The sequence below is a fragment of the Chironomus tepperi genome, unplaced genomic scaffold (assembly GCF_022539635.2).
Source record: "Chironomus tepperi strain 1889 unplaced genomic scaffold, CSIRO-AGI_Ctep_v1 contig_364, whole genome shotgun sequence".
In the NCBI taxonomy this organism is placed as follows: domain Eukaryota; kingdom Metazoa; phylum Arthropoda; class Insecta; order Diptera; family Chironomidae; genus Chironomus; species Chironomus tepperi.
The window spans coordinates 223340-247019 of record NW_027226486.1 but is presented as its reverse complement, the minus strand read 5'-3'; the positions used below and the strand labels follow the sequence as shown (position 1 = coordinate 247019).

The 23680-nt window shown below is 32.3% G+C and overlaps 1 protein-coding gene and 1 long non-coding RNA gene across 12 annotated transcripts in view; one reads left to right on the top strand and one right to left on the bottom strand.

The window, feature by feature from the left end:
* Nucleotides 1-23680, top strand: part of cv-c (crossveinless c) — a 135883-nt gene that overhangs the window by 2253 nt on the left and 109950 nt on the right. The gene's annotated exons all lie outside the window — the stretch shown is intronic.
* LOC139095479 (uncharacterized) lies at nt 8590-9367 on the bottom strand. Its single transcript, XR_011544870.1, has 2 exons — nt 9231-9367; nt 8590-9017 (listed from the first exon to the last, which is right to left on the bottom strand). It is a non-coding gene; the product is annotated as an uncharacterized lncRNA (long non-coding RNA).

Genomic DNA, 23680 nt, shown 5'->3' with positions numbered 1-23680 from the left:
AACATTATGCTGCGGCACACTGAATCTTGTGTCACGCCACATTGAACCTTGTGTCACGCTACACTGAACCTTGTGTCATATCACATTGAACCTTGTGTCACGCCACACCGAATCGAATGTCAAGCCAAATAACATGCATTCATGGTACAGAAAGACTATTACGGTACTCTAAAGCGGTCTCTATGTGTTCTAGGGTAAAGTGTGCCGTGTCGCAACAACAGTTTGGCCAACACTTAACTAAAAATTCTTCGGAAATTGAATTGTAAATCAAACAATTTTTGACATTAGCGATCACGTTTTACTGAATTGTGTCATAGTCAGTCGTAGTTGATGGATCCCCAAAAATAATAATAGATCTACGTGCGTCCGCAATAGAACGTGCAAAAATTAAGTTTGCAAGGTTATCAATAATAATAAAAAATGATGATTTGAGAAAAAACAAATTTTATGGACGAAAAATGTGTAATTAAATGAAAGTTAATCTGATTTGAATTGTGAAACGCGAATTCGGTTCATGGGAAACGTAATTAACATTTTGATGCGAAATTTGAATGAGTCATGGTATTGGAATGAAATGTGACGTTTATTGGATTCTGAGTAGATGGATTGAACTGATTGATGTTTCATAGATTTAGGAGGGTTTTTTAACGGTTTTTTAAAATTTGAATTGAATTTAGAACTTCAATTTATAGTTGATTCTCCCCTTTCATAGTTGCATACCCATTCTTTTGGAATATTTAGTTTGTTTTCAATCGTCAAACAATAAACTTCTTGTACATTGTTAAGTTACTTGCTTCTACGAAGCTATTGTATATGGCCATCAATTTGATACAGCACTTGATTCTACTAAGATACTGGTTAAGGCTTTCAATGGTTACTTTGATAATTGTATCGAAAGATTGTCATTGAGCCAAATCTAACAGAGTAGAAAAGAGATTGAAACCTTCAATCAGTACACTGATCTACAGCCTCTAATACTCAGTATATCATCTTAACCATTCTCCCTTAAAATCTCATTGCCACCTACATTCCTTCCAATAAACTAAACAAACCTCCAAAAAAAAAACTACTCTAATCAACAACTACACAAATAACATATTTTTGCGGTATCATATCAAAGCTGTTTGACAAATAAATTGACAAGTCAAATATCAAACAAAACACCGACTAAGTAGCTTCAACTTGTGATTCCCTTAAATATAATTTTTTTCTAAATGGAAGTTCCGACGAAAAAGCTTCAACAAAGAGGAAAGACCACTAAAATTAATTAAATTGTGTGAAACATGCGGTTTTTTGTGACTAATGAGTAAATAAACAGTATATGATAAACTGTAAAACCACAAAGTAGTGCGTAACGTGCGAATTTATGTTGACTCACTCAATTAGCACTTGACCAGTATATAGGTAGTAGATCCAGTTGTAATTGTCTGTCCAAACCAACAATATTTAATAATAAAGATCGCAAATATGAAATATAGATCACGATAATCGAGTAAAGTGGCACAGCTGAATTGATTTCAATCTAAATTCAAGTAATTGAAAATGAAATTAAATTTTTTAACAAAAAAAGAACTAAGGCATGCATATATAGGTAGTGTCTCATTTACATAGCAAAAACAGTATGAAAGAAATGCACTCAATGCAACATGCTTGTATGTAAAGCAGTTGATTAAGGATTAAGATAGTATTTCTTTTTTTCATGCTAGCAGTAGAAATAACAATAATTCTTTCTTCTTCTATGGCTGCCTATTTCTGATGATTTACAATCTTCTCGTTTTTATACATAATTTTTTTATTATTTAAGCATTTCCTTTAAGGGAAATTGGATTGGAAGTAGAGAGCGTATGTCTGGTTGTCTAGTAACTAAACTCTAATTCTTAAAGGCTGTAATTAAAAAACCGGTAAAAAATTCAAATTTAAATTTTGACCGTTAAAAATTCAAATTTAAAATTTGACAGTTAAAAGTTCAAAATTGAAATTTAACTGTTAAGTTTTGAACTTCAAATTTGAAAACTGACTGTTAAGAGTTCAAATTTGAAATTTGACTGTTAAATTTTGAACTTCAATTTTGAAATTTGACCGTTAAAAATTTAAATATTCTTTAAAATGCGCTCTAGTCACCCACACTCAATCACAACAAGCTTATTTATTCTACGGAAGGCACAGAGTCAAGTCTTCTTTTTCTATTTCCATCTAAAAAATTCTTTACAATTTCTTTCCATTATTATGCTATACATATACATATAGTCACAATCATGTAGAATAGTAACAATAAATGCCCATTTTTCATACACAATACACTCTTTCACATTCTCGAGCAGAGGCAACAAATCGCGCGCAAGCGGTTGAGTCTCTTTTTTTTGGAGAGAGAAGAATTAAAGTTTGAGATAAGAAGTCACAAAAAAAATGTGTGTAATATTTAATGATAATGTGGAATGTCGAGGGAAATGAATGTTGATGATAATAGAAAAATTATGTAAAGCATAAAGTATAAATTGAGGTTCCATAGGAAAAAAAAAATTAATGCCTAATAATTGAATTAAGCCGTGAAATATTTCATGATGGAATACTTTTCATAATGTGAAGGTGAAAGACTTACATAATTTCGATTGCGTGCGATGATGATTAAAATGCTGAGACATGAAGGAACAGAATTTGTATCTTGCGGTTGGAGTTTGATGTGTCCATGAAGGCTTTTTGGATAGATTTCGTGATTAAAAGTTATTATTTGAATAGAATGTTCTATTGTGCTTAGATTACGTTCAGAACCGCGTTATTCAATTATTGCTGCTTGTTATGATCCTCAGAATACTAGATCAGTTGTCAAAAATGCTGATTTATATTAAAAATTCACATTTTAATTGAAATTTCCTACAAAATTTACATTTTTAATGATTTTTACTACAAAATTTTAATTTTAATCACACACTTCCGATTGTTTACTACCAAAACTAATTGCATTTGCTAAGCATTAAGCGTAACAAATCGAGAATGTTACGATAAATAAGTGAAAATTGTAGTATTTTTTGCACAATTAATTTTTAATGCTTTCTTTGACTTTTTGTTGTGTTTTTTGTTTACAAAATAAAGTTGTACAAATTTTGAATTTGGAATGGATGTTGATGATTGAATCTGAAGTTCCGGTTGGCTTTTGAATCTGAAATTTCCGTTATTGCTCAAATTTAAATTTTTGCTCTTTTTTGAATTCAATATTTCCGTTACTTTTTTAATCTGAATTTTTTATTGAATTTTGATTTTGAATTTTTCAAATCCAAAGTTACCGTTATTGCCTTAAAAGTGAAATTTAAGTTTCTTTTACCTTGAAAATACCTAAAACCTTCAAGAATTCTTAATAAATTCAAGAATTAATGTCTTATTTTTTAAAACCCGACCATATCCAACATTTTATTTGTTTTATTTTTTTCTTATATTCAAATTTGACCCACAATAAATCAATATTCAAACCATTTTAACCCAAAAGGTTCAAAAAAATTCAAACTTTCATAAATCAACTGATTTTAATTTCTTTATTAAAACTACAGCCTTATAATTCAAAACCCGACAGACTTCAGACTCATAAATTTCCATAAATTTATACAAAAAAAATCTCAAATTTTTTACCTCCTATCAAATTCTATTCTTTTGTGTATCTTATATAAATGTTGTGTCATAATACACAGCATCATCATCACAATGTACACAATACGGATGGTAGAGCATCTAATAGCTTCTAATATCAGTCGACTATTCTGTAAAATATTTATTTAATAATTTCCCCATTTTTTGTTCCCTTCTCCGTTAGTTATAGTGAAATGGGAATGAGATAATGATAATTATTAAGTATATTATAGGAACGAACGAGTCACACAGACAGAAATTATGTGGGCCCTCTGCTTGCTGCTTGTCATTGCTTACATTTTTTTATTTAAACCGGCTGAAAAAAATGTGAATTTTTTTTGTAACTAAATTACTGGTTTACTTGTTTTTGTTGACATGCGAAGTGTAATGAAATTGAAATTGAGAGGCGCTGGAAAAAAAGTCACTGGAGGTTAAAAATAATAGCGCAATTTCATATATGAATGCACAACTAATGAAATGTAACACCTCAAGTTAAGGTTTTAACGGTTTTTTTGTGATTTGAATTTTTTTTCGCGCCATTTTTGTCTCGTATTTGAATTTTTTTCATGTTTATTTCTCTAATTAAGCTAAATTGTCAACGACAAAACAGTCTACGTTGATTTATGAAGTAGCGAAAGCAATTTTACAACACAATCAGCCATCCAGCTACACAAAATGTACAAAAACTCTCGCTTCCATTTAAACAAGTTGAAAAATGAAAAATTCCACAAATTTCTTTAATTTTTATCTCAATTAAATACGAAAATATGCTCTAATGTCGTACAAAAATTACATAATGACTGATTGTCAACAGCTTTTCTTCAATTCTTTCTTTCTTTTTTCCTTAATGTCAAAATAAATGTTTTGTGTGTGCACTTATTACGAATATTATTTCTTATATTGCCTATATCTGTTAAATAAATATACTTTTTTTTATATCTCAGACTAAACAGCACCAAACAGTGTAGAGAGAACAACATACAACAAAGTGTGGGCTTTATTTTGTTGCGATAACCGTGTGACTGTTATTAGTTAGTTTTGTGCACAGTGCTCTGTAAATTTGGCCGTAAAACATATATGTAGAGTTGTATGTCAAAAAAGAGCGAGTTGATAAGTTGTAATGGGTGGTAAATTGGAGCGTATTTTATATTCAATTAGTTAGATCGTGGAATGTTGTGCTGTTGGGTGACTGCTGGCTGATATCTTGTTTAAGTTGACTTTGAGATTTTTTCTAATTTTTTGATGAATTTTTCAATTAAAATTCTCTGATTATAAGGGTTAATCACAGCAATCTTGTTTGAAACCTTACAAATTCTAATGTTCTAGAGATGAACTCTACAATATAGCCAGAGTGGGATTCGAACCCACTACCTATGGTGTCCGAGTCACATGCACCTTTCACTGATCTACCAAGGTTGTTTGAGGATCGTGACATTAAGCACACTTAAACCTTCTTCCTCAATCCAGTGCTCTAATCGTTACATTGAACCCACACCATCTTCGATTGACTAACTCCATCCATATGCAACACAAACCCCCCAAGACAACATTATTCAATAGGCAGTAAATACTTCAACTCTGACTGCAAAAATGCTACATATTCAAACTTAAAATTAACTTATAAACATGTCGACAAGCGCTTTTTTATTATTCAATCACATGCATGTTTGACAATTGTTGTCTCACTTTACTGTACCGTCACTCTTTTGAAAAAAATATGCCTTGTGTTATTAGATCCTGCGCTAATTTCTCATCCGCTCCTCTCTTTTGTTGTTTTTATTCATTAGAAAAATTGTTCCTAAATTGAGGCTTTAAACACTCCCCATAATGTGCCTGTAATTGTCTTTTCTGTCTTTTTGTTTTGTTCATTCTTATACGTTTTAATGTAATTTTGGAATGCATGAAGATCGTGTGACACAACACTGATGAGATTGTCTTATGTTTACTTAAATTGTACACTTTTTTTGTCATCAACTTATGATGTTGGATATGAAAGAACATGATGTGAAACATTAAAATGTTGCCTTAATCTACAGCAATTTAAGTCATTTTTTCTGGTGCAATAGTGAAAATGAAGGAATTTTGGTTAATGTGATGAAGAGTATCATTATGAAATTGAATTATGAGAGTGACTTACAAGGTATGAACAATGTTGTTCTTTTGGAAATGAGGTACGGATCATGTTACACGAGCGTAAATTACGAATAACTGTAGATTTGGTTAATTTTTAATTGAAACTTATTTCGTTGATTTAATTATATAAATTCTGGGTTCTTGCTTTTTGGTTTGAGTTCTTGCTTATTGGTATTTATGGTTGAGTTCTTGCAATGGAGCTCTTTTGATGTTCTGGATGAAGAATTTTGATAAAATCAGAAGAATTCTGAAAATAAATTTACAAAATTTTGAGTTTTCTCTGTTATTTCAATGATATTGATTTATTGCTTTATTGTTGTCCGTGAACATTAGTTTTGGACTTTAAATGATTTAATGTATTTGATTTACCTTATTTTGCTGTAAAAATACTAAATTTATCTGATTCATTAATTTCACGTGTTTTTTTGATGAAAAATACACAAAACATAGTAAACTGCCCTTTGCTTTGAAAATTCAAAATCTAAAAAATCGTTACAAATACAAATCTGATTAAAATCATAAAAAAATCTAAATTTTCTTTATTTTGGCTGAACTTACTGATCTTTTGAGACACATTAAACTCATTCAAACTTAACAACGCTCAACTCTAGTTTATTATAGAACATTAAATGCCAGAAAATTCCTTAATTTGCGTTCAAAGAGCGAACACACACCTGAATGATAGTAATTAATGGTCAAAAAGTCTGAAAGAAACAAAAAGTATGAAAAGAACAAGCTTTAACTTTTAATTTGCAGGTATTTTCCACTGCTAAATATCATAAAATATATATCAATCTTTAGAGGGTCTATTAAAAGAGTTTTTATACATTTAAACTTGATTTATTTACGATCAGATTTTGTGTTTAAGCATTTTTTTTCTGAAGAAAATTTAATCCACTGTATTGTTGTTATTGAACACGATTTACCGTATTTTATGGAAATAAGCTTTGAATATATATTTTGAAGAACTGAGTAAGGCTTTAAAATTTTAATATTTTTTTGTCATAAAATTATTATTTTACATGCAGGCTTATTGCAGTTTTTTTTAAAAAGTGTTACCTGGAATTTATCGTGATTATTAATTAAGCTTTATTATTGTTCATTTAGAGTTCAAAACGGTCACCTTTTGATTGTTCTTTTGAGTAACCAACAGGATCTGTGATTCTGATTATTTTGGTTTTATTGTAAATTTGAATTTTTAAAGACTTAAATTTTTGAATTTTTAACGGCTTTTTAAATTTTTTACGAGTTTTGAGATTTTATATTTTTAACGGTTTTTAAAATTTTGAATTTTTTTCGAATTTTGAGAATTTTTGAACGGTTTTTGAACTATTAACGATTTTTGAGAATTTGAATTTTTTAACGGATTTTAAAAATTCAAATTTCAAGCCAATTTTGATAGAATTTTTTAAAACTAAAACAACCGTTAAATACTAGGTCAAATAGTTTTCAATTTAAAAAGTTTAATTTCTCATTGAAATTCCTCTCACTTTACAATAATTTTAATCAAATTTACAATCAATAGAAGCGACATAACAAGCTATTTACGTTTCAATCATTTTAAATTACTCATTCAGCAATCTTAGCTTTTTTCAGCTGTATTAAAAAAAGAGCAGCATCACTTAAACAATTTTTTTCTAGAGCGTCGATTGAAATGATAACAAAAAATCTTTAAGAAGATGCTACACAGTTCCATTTTTACTGGAATTAATAAAAGTTTTAATAAGAAAAAATGTAAATCAAAATCATTTTCTGAGAATGATTATTGTCTTAAAATATATAGCATCATAAGATGAGTAATCAATCATATGGAATGTTTGAACGGGCTTGACTCTTGATGCTCAGTACCCGTGAATTACTGTATATTTTAATTATCATTTAATTAAAGGCAATTTCGCGAAAGATGACTGATATGGGGAATTTATCGTTAAAATTCCAGAGAATATTTCGTCATCAAATTTTGTGTGAGAACTGGCTGTGAAACAACAACAACAACGAATTAAACATCCGGATAGTTTCAAAGATATTGATAATCCTAATGAGCAATCTGGCTGTACAACTTGCTGTTCTGGCTGATTAAATGAATTGCAAATTAGTTGATTAATTGCTTGCTTTGAGGATTAAATTTTGGATGTGAGGTTGAATGATTGTGGTGCTGATTAAGTTGCTGATATGAGATTTGTGGAATTTTGTTGTAAATTTAGCATCGTTAAGCTTCTTTGAACTTGTAAAAAATGAAAAATAATTTGAAGGGTGTTAAACTACGTGATTCAATACTTTTTCATAGTTTCAGACCCCTTTTTAGTTAAAAGTGTCAAATTCTGCTTAGTTGTGCACCCTATTGTAAATATTCAAAATTTTCTGTAGTTTTACACCCTGAATTTACAAACAATCAAAATTCTTTATAGTCTTACACCCTAAATTTTGCAAAAATTTTAAAATTCTCTGGAGTTTCACATCCTGAATTTGCAAAAATTCAAAATTCTCTGCAGTTGTACACCCCAGTTTTGCAAAAACTCAAAATTCTCCATAGTTGCACACCCTTGATTTTTGAAAAAAGTTGAAATTCTACTAAAAATCTTAAGCAAATTGACACTTTTTCAATTTTATTCGGTCAACAAGTTAATCTGGCACCTAACCTATAAATCAAACAAGAAAAGCACTGTCATCAGCGGCTGTCATATCAACTGTGACTATTTTTAAGTAGTTTTTATTCCTATAAAAGAATTAACAATCAACACAACAAAAAGCTCATAAAATTTTATTTTTATATGAAACTGGTAATGGCAATGAGCAATTCTTAATAATCACATATTTACTTCAACTTAATATGAATAATTTACATTTTTTGTCATTCTGAATATTTTTTATTTTTTTTACTTTATTATGAACATACAAACACGTAGTTCCGAATCAGCCATATGTATGTACTACATTTCCATATTACATGTGCTATAAAATAAAATGTTCAGCCATAGAATCAACTTTAGAATTGCGATAATTGCGGAATATTCAATTGAGAATTTTTTACGCTTGTTTCTCATTTTTTCGCTATTTCTCTCCATTTCTACATCATTTAATTTATATTTTTTTGAACAATTTATGGCTCTTCTTCTCGAGTAGATAATTATTTAGCGAATAAATTCCATTAAACGCTCATTGGACGAAAATGGTATGAGAGTCACTGTAAGATACTTGATTTTGGGAGTTATAGCGCATTATTCTAGTTCATTCATAGTTCACAAGTGCTGAATATCAAGCTTAAACTGAAATTAAGTAGAATTTAAAGATTAACGGTTTTTTAGAATTCAAATTTGATCAGTTGAGTAAAAAAAGTTCATAGTTTCTCGCCCCGTTTGTTTATATTCTAAAATTGAACAATATCATTGAAATTAATCAAAATAATCAGGAATACAGTAAGTAATCTCCAATTCCAAGTCCATAGCAAGACAAAGCAATCCATAAACCACATCACTCACTTCAAACAGCATCCAGAAAAACACATTTCTCTACTGCCAAAACGAGAATTTAACTTAGACATTTATTGATGAAGCAAAAAAACATTGATGATGATCTCATATAAACGAGAATATTACAAAAGAGACAGATAGAGAAGCAAGTTTGTATAGTGTCGAAGCACGTCAACAAAAGAATGTTATTAAGAAATTCACGCGATATATATATATTTTGTGAATGTATTCAATTGTTCCTCCACAATAAATTGCTTGTTGATGTTTTCTTGGGGATACATTTATCTATGACATCATTAAGATGATGAATAATCGAAGAATCTTACCATGTATGGCATGTCGCATGTGACATTGCTGATGAAAAATCTTGATTGTTGGTTCTTTTGTTATGGCTTTAATTCTCAGAATTTGCTCATTTTTTTTGATGTTTAAAAAATATTTTGCGGCACTAAGTGTGTCAAAAAGTCTGCAGATTTTGTCAATTCTAACCTCAAAAAGTCAAAAAATTTCATACTTCAAAACAGCACTCCTCAAAAGCGACTCAAATCAGTACCGTAGCATTCAATTATTGACTTTTCTCATACTTGAGCATTCCTTCTGGACAATGTCATTGAGAAAAATATAAAAAGGCGCTGTAGTCATTCAAAGAATTCCCGATCGCCAATTTAATTGTCGTCTTTGCGTTTCCTCTCTCAACTCTCAAGAACTTCTTATAACAGCCATTGTGTTGAGGATGATGATGATGGCACAAAAAAAAAGAATCAATTTTGCTGTTTGTGAATAATTTCTTTAATGTGTGCAAAATACTTAAATTTTTTGCAGACAAAAATTTTTGTGCTTTGTTTTGCTGAATGTCGTGTGATAAAGAAGCCGCAAACGGAATTAGGCTGGTAAATGTTTCAGTGCTTTCTTTCTGATAATTGCGTGAAATTATACAAAAAAATGTGTTTTTTGAAAATTGGATGAGTTATTATTTTAAATGTTTATCAAATGCTGTAAAAAAAAGGTTTAACATTGTGCTGGTTTATTCACGCTTTACTTTTTTTGAATTATGGGTTGATAATAAAATTTGATGGGCTTTTTGAGCTTGGAATTTTTTATGGGATTTTAGAGGAAATTGAAGAATTTGAACATTAACTTGGATATAGCGCTTCTCAATTTGAACCAAAAGTGCCTTTGATAGCTCATTTGGCAAGGTGTAGGTCACGAAAATCGGTGCGGAATTTGAACTCTTGGGTTCGAATCCCATCGTCGACCAAGTGGTTTTTTTGAAAGTTAAGACTTCTTTGGGCATTAAGATCAATTTTGGTGTACTGTCACCCTAATATGAGTCCTAAATCTGGCTCTATGGCTGGCTTCCGTCTGCCAAGAGCTAGACTGTCTCCATCGATAGATTCTTTGGTCATTTGAAGACCTTATTTAATGTAGCTGCTGCAGATCATGTAACAATCCCAGCCGATCGAAGGCTGTTAGCTTTGATTCTCGGATGCATTGCTCTATGCCAGCCCAAGATCAACATACTCGAATAGTGCTTGGACTTAAAACCGGCACCACACCAGAGTCACGCCGGTTTGACCAGTTTGATGCCGGATTTTGTCTCAATAACCCAACTTGTGGTATTTGGGACAGCCTGAATATCCAAAATTCCACTCAACTACAGACACTACACAATAATATCCATCGAAAATTCCCCAACAATTCTGATCCACCCAACAATCAATCCATAACTTATGATTTAAATTCCTGTGCCAATTCAATTCAAAACAATTCATTTGTGTGTCAATCTTGGCAAGTCTTTTGTTGGATTTGTAACTTTTTTTTTATTATAATATATCCAATAAAAAATCTGCAAGGAAGCAATAACGATCGAAATTTTATTACAAAAATATTCAAAAGAATCGACCCGAACAATACGATTTGCGGAAATATCAAGAAATGACATCCTGTCATTAGTAAGTAAAATGATATTCATCAGTCATCATCAATTTTAATAGTTAATACTTAAAAAGTAGTTCCATATGTGAGGCTCGTGGATGAATAAATAAGCAGTAATGTGAGGAACTTTTCGGGGCAATTCGCAAGTGCGCTTGCGAAATTCTTTTTAATCCTAATTAAGTGTTGCTGAAATTAAGCAAATCTAATTGCCAGTAGCTTAAATTCCGCAATCTTATGCAAATCTTGCACCACAATAAGGCTATATAACATCCAATACCGAGTCGAATTCAAAGCAATTGGACTTCCAAAATCTAAACAGTAGAAGAATTTCCTTTAGCAATTCAATTAATTCAAGGTTCGTTAACTCATAACAATAATTTTTTATTATTATTCAAAAATATTCACTAATCATCGTCACTATTCAGTCATTTGTTATGGCTTATTTTAAGGTAAATCAACAGTCATGCATTCAACCGCGCACCAACAGTGGTTAGAGAAAGATTTTTTTATTTCTTTCATATAAATTTGCTGGATTTATTTTATGAATTTATGATGACAACAGTATAGACAGTACAGACATTATATATGATAAAAATATTGTTAATTTGCCATTCAAATGTTAGTTATTAGCTTTTTTTCTACCTTATAAGTCTGAAATTTATATGATTTTTTAGCTCGAGTTTTGTAGATGATTTGCTTGGTTTGTCTTTAGTTGCTATTCTTGCTTTTGTTCAAAAACTTAGTTTTAGTCTAGTTTTCATTGAAATTCTATTTCAAATTTTCAAAATTCGAACAAAAAATGTCAACAAACCTAAACATTTGCAATTTATTGAAGATTTACTTACGAAATATCCATATTTAATCAATTTAAAGTTAATAGATCGATGCTTGCCATGTTTTTCTTTCAATAACAGCAATCAGAACGAGGTTTGCATGTAAATTGAGCTAAATATTCAAATTTCAAACTTCGAAGTGAGAAATTTCAAAATGGCGGGAAAAATTTCTTATAAACCTGAAAATTGGTCAACTTTTGATTGATTTAGACAATTTTTAAGTTACAGACTCTGAAATCTACTCTATAATGCTTCTATAAATCTGAAAAGTTATGCCATGTGAAGCATTAAGTCACAATCTTAGACAAACTGCATGAAATTTCTTCAGAATCTCAAAAGTTGCCACCACTGTACTGATTCATTTTCTGCGTACGTACGTGATAAAATCCTTTAATTACACCTCACATACTTTGCCATTCACTGCTTTATAAACACATTACAAATGCGACTGCATGTCTGGTTTACTTCAAGCATATTTCCCAGTACTTTTAAGATTCTTAAAAACTCACGTAATTTATTGCACCACATAACAAATTGAACTCGATTGCCATCAATAATTAAAAATCAAACCTCATTAACGCGGATAAAAATGCGCTCAAATTTTTCATGTCCACAGAATACTTTTACATGCCTTTTTATTTTATTTTCATTGCCGATAGGTCGATTATCGTTGAATAGAAGTTAAATCGATTCGACTAGCATATGAGCGAGTGAGTGAGATCGAAGTAAGCAAAAAAAAAAAAATTAATCGTAAATTGGCTATAGCTATTTTATATTATAGTGGATATACACAATATGAACATAGAAAAAATACCTGAGTGAGTAAGAGAAATAATAAAAAAATGTGAAATAAAAATGAATCGTAGTTCAAGCAATTCAAAGCATTTTTGGAATGATAATGAACAACAACAACAACGAGAGCTCAAATACAGCAACAATAACAGAAGTAAAAGCACCGTGCACATGTGATGATCGCATCCGATCGTTGAGGTTTTTTAGCTGGGGTTAGAGAATGGAGTTGTTGAGTCGTTTTGGGGTGGTTGTGACTTGAGTTACTTGGGATTTGGTGTCTGGGGTACTGGATGTGGATACTGAGGATACTGAGGATTTTCTGATCATTAGGATTAAAGGTATTCGTTCTTGATGGAACTAAGATTGAGAATTTGTTGCTCTTTGCTAGTCTTTTGGCTATATTCTTGCAATTCAGGACATTAACCCTAGGATATACCCAAGGATCCAGCCTCTAGAGTATGCCTTAACACTCTAAACTACGTAAAATTTAGTTAGTGATGAATATGGGATTCGAACTCACACTTTGCTCAGGATGTCGTCATGTCAATCTTCTAACTAGCTAGATTGGGTTCTTGCGGCTCCAGTTCCAAGAAGTTAGAGCAATATGCTAGCTTAAACCATGAGTCAGTTCCAAAAAAATGCGCCTTAGCCACCAACTTCCTTAAAAATTCCAATTTAATTCCAATTTTCCCACATTTTGTGTTGAGGAAAAATATTTATTGAGAGGAAAGCTGTTTATTGCCTACTGGCATCAGCCAGCATCTTCGTAATTTAATTCACCACAAAAAATCGCTAAGTATCGACAATTCTACCTTATGCTAATGTTTTTACCGCGAAACTCTCGCTTCTCAAATCGAGACTTTTATTATTGCTTTTTTTTTTGAATGGCGTTTCTCACTCCCACCCATGCTTAAAAAAAATGAAATTTCCGATTTTACGGCTTCAGTTGATGTGTTACAGAAGCAGGCAGTTAATATCCCATAGATGTGTATTTCACTTAACGAAAGTATTGATGATGATGACTATAAATAACAGTTTCATCCATCTCCGATACTGCTTGACTTCGGTCTTTTCACGTATTTTTATTTTATGATGTCTTACTGACAGGCCTTCATGGCAGTTCTTATCTTACTATACTGTATCAAATAATAGCGCCGCTACTTTCTTACTAATTAGGTATGAACTCTACACTACGAATAAGGGATATAAAAGAACAGCAGAAGAAGGAATCTTTTGCTTAAATAATTTATTGAGTACTTAATACTGACTGTAATGGCATGGTAAGAAGTTATTGGTTCTTCTGTACGGCGAGAAATGGTTCGTGTGAAAAATTGCACAGGGAGATTGAAAAGTTGCGATAAGTTGGATGTTTTGAGGCAAATGAGGACAATTGATGTGTTGATGGGATGTTATTGTTGGAGTTGTGATGGAATTGTTTGAGATGTTGAGGTTAGGTTGGGATATGTTTTTTAATAACGGACTCTGATTGGGATTCGAACCCACGTCCTACTGTTTCTGGTCGCATTCTCCTATCACTGAGCTGTTGAGGGTTAATCGACTGAATGGCAAAGTGTCATATATATCCTTTGTCCTGTTATTGCCTAGACCTAGGGATGGTAATGCACATCCTAAGCCTAGAAACCTTATTTGTTTAGGAACTTCCTTTTCCTAGGCACTTTCTATGGATGCGCACGTTCTATGCCTAGATACCTTATAAACTTAAGCACTCCTATGCCAAAATACCTATTATGACTGAACAGCCTTAGCTATAGCTTCCTTAATCCACCGTTGTCTTCTCTACAAGCTTGAAAAAGTGTCATGCAAGCGATATACCATGCCAAAGCACAGACATTAGCTAGCTTTACGTTTGACTAGACAGTAATTGCAGTAGAACAAGTCGTCAGTTGTCAACTCTGATATCACAAAAGACTCAAACCTGTTTCAAGGTTAATGAGCTCTAACTCCTGTTTCTTAACATCTTCTAGTACTTAATCTGACAATTTATAGGGAGAATACCCTTAGAACTATCAAGACATCAAGACATCAACCCTAAACCCCTACCATCGATAACATTGGATAAGATGACATCCATATATCATTCTAGACTCTTCATGTTGATGGAGTAGATCAACACGTAGTCGACTGACGATGAAAAGAACTTTCAACATGACTATAAATATGATAAAATATTACACATCCAATATAATAAATATATTGCGTACATAATACGTATTACAGAATATGTACATAACTAAATAATAAATATTACTCAGTGAACAGAATAAGACGAAGAAGTCACACAGCATACACATAATGAAAAGTCATTATCAACTTTGTTTGCTTGAAACAAATTCAATTTTCATGTCTTGGGAGACTCATTAAAGTTGTTAAATGAAATCGTATTTATCTCTTTTATTTTACTGACTCTTACTCTCCCCCATCCAAGTCGGGCTTAGCTGCTCATATACATTTTTTATTTTTTTTTTTTTGCCTTGCTTGCTTTTCGAGTGTCTCTAACCTTGAGAACTGTAGTTTTTTGTTTCTCTCCAGAGTAGTATTGCTTCAAAAATAATTTAGTATTTTATATTGACTTATTTTATGAGAGTGTATGGAGTAGATATAAGCAACTATAGTTGACATAAGTTTCGTGTAAACAACACCGAAATAATAAAATTCTTTCATTATGTTTTTTTTTCTGCCTGCTTTTTTTTTTTCTCTCAGCGGAATCTGCGTTGAATTAAGTATTGCTGTAGATTGCAATTTACACAGCAATAAAAGTCGTAAGGAAAGGCATGCAATTGCAAGGCATTTTTGAAGTGCATTTCTGTAGATTTGCTCAATAATTGCTCAAATTTAACGAATTTTTCAAATTTGAAATTTTTTGAATTTTCGAGATTCAGTCATCTCGGAAATAATTTTGAAAAAAAATTATATTTATTGAATTTTGCTACATTTTTTAGCTTAAAAACAAAGCCAAAATGTCATTAGCTTTACCATTGAACCTCAGAATCTCAAATCAACCTCAATTTCTCAGAACAATCACCTAAAAACCTAACAATTCTCCAAAATTCTATCGTCTCAGATTGTTAACAAACAAATTTCACCACTTCAAAAACAATTTTGTCAATAATTCCATTCCAACCATCAATTCCCTCTTCATTTCCCCACATCCCAACTCTACAACATAGCAAAAACCCGCTACATAAGATCCGGATCAAAGAATCTTCAAATTTCAAAGACATAAACAAAGAGTCAAGTAAATATTCTCCCTGACAGTCCTAATCTGACTATAAACCGCATATAGTCATTAAAATGCATCATAAAAGCACTCTTATTTCTGTGTCGAACAATCATCTCAACCCTGTTGACATTGCCTTTCATCTCGATGCGACTTCTGCGAAGTATCTCGTCATGATGAAATAAGATAATGTGATTATCAGTAAGAAATATCGCATTATAGAGTGAAATAAATGAGATGATGATGGTGTTTAAGGGTTTGGTGTTGAAGCAGGGAGGGATGGGGAGTGGGGTAGGGTGAGGGTTAACCCTGGTGCATAGGTAGGGGTTAATGGAGGTTAGGGTAATCCTAATGGATCGCTAATCATTATAAGCTGATCAATCCGTAGCAGGGGCAGCCATACCCCACCCCAAGCAACACCCCTGCCCCTATTGACATTCGAAAAATGTTTGTCATAAAACGTGCTAAACTTTATTTTCATCTCTTTTTTTTGCTGTTATTTTTGCTGGCTGTGCTTTGTATCGATATCGAATGTAATCGCGCAGCACGAATATGATGATTCAAAAGTCTTGTTTGACTGGTCAGATTTTATTTTTTGTGGACGTTAATTTAATTCGCATGTCGAGCACTCGCGTCATCTAAGACAGAGAATATATTGGAATATGAACAACAAAAATGGCCTTCTAGCGAGTGTCACGAAATAATTTTTTTTACTGTCTTTATTCCTTCATCTCATTTTTTTGTGTTTGTTGCCGATTTAAGGTTTCATTAATAGCATTGATGCTTACGCTAACTGATTGCATGAAATTAAATACGATTTTAATATAGCGTTGACAAGCTCGAACGGATTATTGTGACTTTGATGTTTTCAAGATAGGCTGGTTGGAAAGCAGTACATGAATTTTTTTTTTGCTTTTGCTAAATTTTCAAAACTAATCGTGTACTCAAGTGCAGACACATGACTATGAGTAGCTTTTGTTAATAAACACTTGGGCCACTTGATTAATTTTTGAATATACTTAAATGCTTTGTGTTTCTTTTTTTGCTGATGATGAAGCTTCAAATGCTTTACTAGAATATTTTGAGTGCTGTATATGCAAATATTGCTTCTGTTATTTAGAAATTTTGAAGAAATTTTAAATTAACGCGAGTTTTTGCATCAAAGACGCAGAATTTCGCATCATTCATGCTGATTTTCGCGTCTCTGATGCAGAATTTTGCATCACTGATCCTGAGTTTTGCGTCTTTGATACTAAGTTTTGCGTCTCTGTTTCTGAGTTATGAGTTGATGATGCTGAGTTTCGCGTCTCTTATGTTGAGTTTAACTTCACTGATCCTGAGTGTTGTGTCTGCTTCTGAGTTTAACGTGTTTGATGCTGAATTTTGCATCTTTGAAGCATAATTTTGCATCAATCAAGTAGATTTTTGCATTATAGAAGCAAAGTTTTGTAAATTTTCGGGTCATTGATGCAAAAATTTTCATTACTGAAGCAGAAATTCGCGTCATTGAAGCAAAAATTCGCATCACTTTTACAAAAAAACCACAAAAAATTCTCCAAAAAGTGACTGAAATTCAACCTCAAACCATCGTCAACATCCATAAATCTCTCCTTAAATCACCATCAATTCATCTTAATGACATCAAAAAATATCAACCTAGTCAAGAAGATAAAAAATTTTTAAGCCTTTCCCGATGAAAGTAGAAAGAAGAAATTAAATAAAATAAAAAGTTTTATTGTGACAGAAACTTAAAACCTAAATTAAATTAAATTAATCGCTTTTGTTGTGTTTACAGTGCGAGATAGCAATTTATTAAAAGTTGTTAATTTATGTGTCGTGATTTTTTTCGGTCACTTTTTTGCGTCTTTTTTGGAATTTAATGAAAAATGAGGGAACTATTTAGAGTAATTAATGATAATGAAGTTTGCAGACATTTGGCTGATTTTGAATAGGAGAAATTTAGGTGAAAATTATGAATTGAGGCAGAAAAGGATGCGAAAAATTCAAATTTTTAAAAGCCGTTAAAATTCAAATTTTAAGAAACCGTTAAAATTCAAATTTTAAGAAACCGTTAAAATTCAAATTTTAAGAATTCGTTGAAATTCAAATTTCAATAAGCCGTTAAAAATCAAATTTTAAATAACCGTTAAAATTCAAATTTCAAAAATCCGTTAAATTTAAAAATCTGATATTCGATACTTTAATGACCGTTTCTAAAAGCATTAATAACATACCGTTTAAGAAAGTGTCAAAACAACCTCAATCAGCCCTCAATGCCAACATTAATTTGCCAATAATCACTTTTCATTCCAAGACAAAATAATTAGCTGCATTTAATTTCAATTTAGAATAGTGAAAGGAACTTGAAGGAACCACGACTTTTTTTGTTGCTGCATTTCGGATTCGATTCAGCACAAAAATTGCTCAAACCTTGTCCTCTTTTTTCATGTTAAAAATTTTCACTTAATGCACAAAAATTGTTGTACAAATTACTTTAATTAAGGCTCAATTCATGTAATTGTCGGCGATAATTTTCCAGCTCTTATGTGAGCTTCTTTACCAGTCACACAATTAATTTTGTTATTTTATTTCATTTACATTATTTCCTGCCACAAATGCCAATTAATATCATCACCAACTAACCAGATGTTTCACTCCGCAATTGGAAGGCACACAGAGAGGAGATATACCGCAAAAAAATAAAAATTAAATGACCCAATTACTTGTGTATATGCACAATAATGTAGCAATTCTTGTTGTCGATTTTTAACTCCTTATCGATGATTTTTAATAAATTTTTTAATAACTTTTTTAATTTTTTCGACTTCCAATTGAACGGAATAAAGGAGGGAAATGAAGTTATTATTTTTTGTAGCTTTTTATGTATTGAAAACATCTGTTGTGGATGGCTCAGAGTTGGGAGCTTACTTTTAGTTAGTTAAGATAATAAAGGGTTTAATCGAAGTTATTGTAGAGATTTAAAGTGGATTGGTAGAGGACTGAATGTGGTTATGGACATTAAAATACGAAATTCATCAAATCAGACTTACATTCGAATCCTAGAATTTCTGGTGAATTATATTTGAGTGTATTTACCAATTTTGAGACAGTTGATGCTTTAAATAGATTAGTATGACAATATTTGAGGGCATGGGGTAACTAGAAGTGATCCAAGGGGGTTATAACCCTTCCGAACACTCCCATCTGTCTTGAGATTGAAATTTGGAGCATTTCTAGATTATAAAGATCACAAAAAGCTTTTATGTTCTCAGAAGGGTCTCGATTTGTACTAAATTCGAGATTGAGACTGCCCCGGGGTATCTCCTGACTGCCCCGAGGTATCTTAACTTCAATCCTGTCCTAAGAATCCCCAAACTGATATTAATCCTTAGATTTGAATTCCAAACTAGTCCAGCTTGTAATTCATTGGTTGGCAACCTCTTTCATTTTTTATGGCACATTTTGACTGTAAGCCTCGACCGGAGGTGCACTTGGCACTCAAGCCGCCCATCACTATTGTAGTAACTTTCCATCCAACATATCTCCCCAACCCTGAATCCCTCATTTCAACGTCCAAAAACATAATAACAACTACTTTATTACCAAAAAAGCAACAAAAATCGACAAGCAATTATGTATAAATAGTTTAAGCACTGCCCCAAGATCTCAATTTTCTCAGTCTGAAACACATTTTCAGTCCTTCCACATTTTAGACATTTTTATGGATTGTAAAAAAAAATATTATAATTTATGAATCATAACCGAAATTTTTTTTTATGTCTTTCATACATCTGATGTCACTTCTTATCAAGTTACGACCTCGAAATGATGTTGTGAAATTTTTTGTAAAGAAATCTTGTTATTGACTATTGAGTCATGGAATGAAAGGAGTTATTAAGTAGTGAAATAATTTCTTTCTCTTACACCTACAACTTGACGTAACTGACTTGTTTACAATTTGAATTTTTTTTGCGCTACAAGGTTCGTGCATGGAGTGAAACAGTTAGTTTGATGTGTTTGATAGATAATTTGGTTTGATGTTTTGACAGGAATTAGCGATGATTTGGAGATAATTTTAGATAAATTGGCATTAGTCTTGTGATGACAACGACTTTTGGCGAAATTAGGTGTGAGGATTAAAAGAGTGTGAAATGAATTATGTGACAGGAGTCGTGCGCTGGCCACGATTATTGCAAATTATTGTGTAACACTTGATAGGGTCTCTAATGAATGATGTGTCAAAAGTCGTGTGCTGACAACGATTATTGTACAATTTGGTATAACACTTAATAAGGTCTATAATGAATGATGTGTCAAAAATCGTATGCTGCCAACAATTCTGGCAAAACTTGGTAGACCACTTAATAGAGTCTTTAATCAATAATATGTCAAAAGTCGTGTGCTGACAACGATTCTTGTACAACTTAATATAATTCCTGTAAAATTGTCTAAATCACTTCCTTCTAATGACCCAAAGAACCTCCAAAAACCACACACATCATGCCAATATTTTTGATCTCTTCCGCCAAACATTCCCAATGTCTGAACATTTATCGCCCTGTACGAACTCATAATGCGAAAAATTGCTAAAATATCAATCCTCAATTCATATTTATACTTCCCATTCCTTTTATGACCGGCATCAATTTTTTTGATATTTTTTGCGAATGCATTGCATTAAAATGCCAGCAGTGCTACTTATTACGTCTCTCCACATGATCTTTAAAATTCTTGTTCGTACACAAAAAAAATGAATTTTTGTATTTTCGGTACATGAATGAAAAGAGGAATGACTGAGGAAGGAAAAAAAAATAAGAAACTCGATGAAAGCAAATTAAAATCGCGGAAATCATCGCAGTGATCTACATTTAATTAATCATCAAAATAACAGCACAAAAAAAAAATGATTAAAGATCAGTGAACATTTTTCTTAATCAACCTACATTCAACTACTAAACTTACTCAATATTCACTTAGTATGTGCGCCTCACAAATCGCAGTTTGAGTTAGATACTGAACATGTATATATAAATATTGTATATGCGCCGTCCATGAGAGTGATACAATTTCATTTAAAATCATTTAGTTTTTTTTGCCATTGCGGAATTTTAATGAATTGAAGTTAATAAAAGTTAATTTTTTAAAATTAAAAGTCGACTTTTTTTTTTGCTCGACTGATTGTAGCCAACTGTCGTTTTGTGATAGACAGATTTTTTTTTTTTGTTGCTGTTGTGTTTGAGGAAATGTGGTGTTGGCTGTGATTTGACTGGGTGGTCGGTGATGGTTGGTGAATGTTTGGCATGCGATTGTTGACTTCTTATTGTTCTAATATTAGATGGATTAAGAATTGAGGGATAGTCAGACAAACTGGAAATGAGACAGTTGGATGGAGAGATTCGGACTTAGAGATAAACATTCGGACTAAGAGACGGATAGTCGGATCAAGAGACGGACAGTCAGACTAAGAGACGGACAGTCGTACTAAAAGACGTAAAATCGGACTAAGAAACGGACAATCGGACTAAGAGACGGACAGTTGGACTAAGAGACGGACAGTTGGACTAAGAGACAGATAGTCGGACTAAGAGACAGACAAACCGATAGACAATCGGACTATGAGACACACAAACAGGTGGATAGTCGGACAAATAGATAGACAGGTGTAAAAATAGATTAAAAGATCAGTCGGATACACAATCAGATAAACAGTTGGACAATCAGACACACAGATGTATAATCGGATAGACAGGTAAAATGTCATCGGACAGTCGGATAGAAATACACATGGACGGACAGATATTCAGACAGACAGACACATAGCAGAAAAGACGGACAGGCAAATGAGTATCGCGTTGGACAGGCAGACGGGTAAAGAGTCTAACTAGGAGACTGATAAGAAGTCGGACACCCGACTGTCCGTTTGTCCGACTGCCCGCTAGTCCGACTGTCCACCTGTCTGCTAGTCTGATAGTCCTATCATCTGTGTATCCCTTCTCTACCTATTTGATTGACTGTCATAGATTGAGATAATCGGACAAACAGTAGGACGTAATGACAGTCTGAACGATGAAAGGGCAGTCAAACTAAAAATACACTCAGTTTCCACCACACTTACATAATTGCCCTCAAACTTGTCCCCCTTTTTTTAATTTTCAATTTATTATTTTTATTAATAAATTTTATTTCACTATAATATAAAGTTCCATGAGAAGCAGATTATGAGACAGGGGAATTAATGTCGAAAATGTTGAAATAATAATAAATATTGAGGAGTGTGAAAAAACTACTTAACTCGATTTCATTTAATCAACATTTCCATTTTCATTAAGAAATAACGTCAATATTACAATGGAATCAACAATGGATATAAAAAAAAGTGTGCAAGAGACATAGAAAGAGATTGAGCTCGACTAGTTCCAAATATGATCAAAAAGAGCATTGCTCATTAAAGTCAAAAGCATGCACCTCATTTTCATATTTAGAATTTGATTTTTTATTTTATGAATATTTTTGTGGGTGCAGCCAGCGGATTTCTCACACAACATGTCTGTTGTCTCTCTCTGTCAATTTTCTGCTTCTATTTATGCATTTTTTTGTTCAATAAAACTCAACAACAACAAAACGTGCTGCATGATAAACAAATAATAATGACTATACTGGTAATGCTTGGCATTGTTATTTTGGGTGGCATATTTCTCTTCTTCTTTCTCTTTTTTTTTTTGTTCGTTCTGTTGGTCGACGAAATTTCTTTGATGTGCTGTGTGTTGAAAAAAAATGTTTTAATTCTAAGAACTCGAAAAATTTAAAATAACAAAACTGACTTAATGTTGAATGCATTGTGACTTAAATCTCTTATTTTTTTCATGTTCTTGGGGGCAATTCACTTGTTACATAACGGCTTTGGGGTTATATTCTTGATCTGTCAGGGATAACCTAACCTAATATACCCGGGATACCCTGTTCTATCCGAGATACCCTGCAATACCCGGAAAACCCTAGCTTTTCCGAGTTTCCCTAGTCAATCCGGGATACCCTCCCCAATCTGGGATACTCTAACCTACCCGGGATACGCTAGCCTACCTGGGATACCCTAACCTACTTGAGATACCCTTAACTACTCGGGAAACCCTACCTTACTCGCGATATCTTCACCTACTCGGGATTCTCTCACGTACTCGGAATACCCTCACCTACTCGAGATACCCTAGCCTACTCAGGATACCTTTGCATATCCGGGATACCCTAGCATACCCGGGATACCCTAGCCTATCAGGGAAACCTTAGCCTACTCGAGATATCCTTCCTTAGTAGGGATTTCCTTCACTACCCAGATACCCTTCCATACTCTACTCGGATAGAAGAGGCTATCCTTGTATCGCGTTACATAACAAATGAACGATCCTCTATTTTCTTTCAATATTTTTTTGACGAGTCACATTGCCTTAGTTCGCGTCATAATAAATTAATAAGTACGATGATGACGAAATGGAATGAAGAATTTGAAGAAAAAAAAGTTAGGGGAGGGAATGTAAATCATTTCTCGTCTAACAATCTTTTTTTTATTTAATGTGCATGTAAGACGTTCTCTTTGTAAGAAATGATCAACAAAATGAAGAATTATGAAGCATCAAGTCGAACTATTTATCATCTTTGGGTCTCGA